Raw genomic sequence first — 2,500 nt, 5'->3', positions numbered from 1 at the left:
ATACGGTGAAAAACCATGGCGCGCCAACCAAAACGACGGTACCGGCTGAAAACGGCTACGTCGGGCCGTCGTCGGAACGTCCAACGACACGGAGCGTACAGTGGGGTGGGCGCGCGCTGGTCGGGATACGGTGAAAACCATGGCGCCGCAGCCAATACGACGGAATCGGCTAAAAACGGCTAAGTCGGGCCGACGTCGGAAAACGTCCAACGACGCCGAGCGTACGATCGGTTGGGCGCGCGTCGGTCGGGTTACGGTGAAAACCATGGCGCCGCAGCCAATACGACGGAATCGGCTAAAAACGGCTAACTCCTGCCTAAGTCGGAAATCGACTAACGACACGGTGAACTATAGGCGGGTGGGCGCGCGGCGGTCGGGATACGGTGAAAAACCATGGCGCGCCAACCAAAGCAGCGGTACCGGCTGAAACCGGCCAAGTCGTTCCGACGGCGGAAACGTCCAACGACGCCAGCGTCTGATCGGGTGGGCGCGCGCTGGTCGGGTAACGGTGAAAACCATGGCGCCGCAGCAAATACGACGGAATCGGCTAAAAACGGCCAAGTCGGGCCGACGTCGGAAAACGTCCAACGACGAAGCGCGTTCTGACGTGGGGGCGCGCTAGTCGGGTAACGGTGAAAACCATGGCGCCGCAGCCAATACGACGGAATCGGCTAAAAACGGCCAAGTCGGTCCGACGTCGAAAAACGTCCAACGACGCCGAGCGTACGATCGGGTGGCGCGCGCTGGTCGGGTAACGGTGAAAACCATGGCGCGCGCGAGCCAATACGACGGAATCGGCTAAAAACCAAGTCGGGCGTCGGAAAACGTCAACGACGCCAAGCGTCTGATCGGATGGGGCGCGCGCTGGTCGGGTAACGGTGAAAACCATGGCGCCGCAGCCAATACGACGGAATCGGCTAAAACGGCCAAGTCGGACGTCGGAAACGTCCAACGACGCGGCGTACGATCGGGTGGGCGCGCGCTGGTCGAATGTGGTGAAAACCATGGCGCCGCAGCCAATACGACGGAATCGGCTAAAAAGCGTCAAAGTCGGGCCGGCGTCGGAAAACGTCCAACGACGCCCAGCGTCTGATCGGGTGGGCGCGCGCTGGTCGAATGGTGAAAACCATGGCGCCGCAGCAAATCTGACGGAATCGGCTAAAAACGGCCAAGTCGGGCCGACGTCGGAAAACGTCAAACGACGCCGTCTGATCGGGTAAGCGCGCGTTAGTCGGGTAACGGTGAAAACCATGGCGCCCGCAATGTCTGACGGAATCGGCTAAAAAGCGGCCAAAGTCGGTCCGCGTCGGAAAAGCGTCCAACGACGCCAGCGTCTGATCGGGTGGGCGCGCTGGTCGGGTAACGGTGAAAACCATGGCGCCGGCAGCCAATCTGACGGAATCGGCTAAAAAACGGCCAAGTCGGGCCGGCGTCGAAAACGTCCAACGACGCCAGCGTCTGATCGGGTGGGCGCGCGCTGGTCGGGTAACGGTGAAAACCATGGCGCCGCAGCCAATACGACGGAATCGGCTAAAAACGGCCAATCGGGCCGGCGTCGGAAAACGTCCAACGACGCCGAGCGTCTGATCGGGTGGGCGCTGGTCGGGTAACGGTGAAAACCATGGCGCCGCAGCCAATGCGACGGAATCGGCTAAAAACGGCCAAGTCGGGCCGACGTCGGAAAACGTCCAACGACGCCAGCGTCTGATCGGGTGGGCGCGCGCTGGTCGGGTAACGGTGAAAACCATGGCGCCGCAGCCAATACGACGGAATCGGCTAAAAACGGCCAAGTCGGGCCGACGTCGGAAAACGTCCAACGACGCCGAGCGTACAGTCGGGTGGGCGCGCGCTGGTCGGGTAACGGTGAAAACCATGGCGCCGCAGCCAATACGACGGAATCGGCTAAGCCTGGCAGAAAATCTCTGCCGCGGCAGAGAAATGGCCATTTTCTCTGCCGCGGCAACAGTGTAGGGCTCCTTCACAAGCTGACGGGCAGGGGTCCCAGGCGGGGCTAAGTTCCCCAGGTATATTGGGGGGGGCTGGCATCCCTCCCTGTCAAGTTGTGGGTTCGTCCCACAACTTTTCTACGCCCGTCACGTAGCAACTATACGTTGCCGTGGCGTGTCACGCGGCGACGTTTACGTTGCCGCGTGACACTCACGTGCGACGTCTATCGTTGCCACGTGACGTGTCCGAATTTGAGAACAACCGTGAACAGGTGTTGCCTCTACCTCTCCACAGTTAGTGGTAGGATACGTAACATTCTGCGCCGATCCTCAATCGTCGGATGCCGTTGCCTTAAGAGAACGTCGCCGTGCAACGTTAACGTTGCTGCGGTGACGCGCTGTTGACACTCAGGACGCCTACACAGAGCAATCCCACCGCGCTTACGCGTGGTGGGAGGCTCGGGAGGCTTGACCGATGTCGCGAGCGCATGACCCGAAGAGAGAAAGCGCACGTTCCCCGTCTATTGGCGGGGAACAAGCGCCGTTGCGTTCAG

Source organism: Lolium perenne, chromosome 3 (genome assembly GCF_019359855.2).
Source record: "Lolium perenne isolate Kyuss_39 chromosome 3, Kyuss_2.0, whole genome shotgun sequence".
Taxonomy (NCBI): domain Eukaryota; kingdom Viridiplantae; phylum Streptophyta; class Magnoliopsida; order Poales; family Poaceae; genus Lolium; species Lolium perenne.
The sequence above is the reverse complement of the archived record's forward strand: the minus strand, read 5'-3'. Positions refer to the sequence as shown.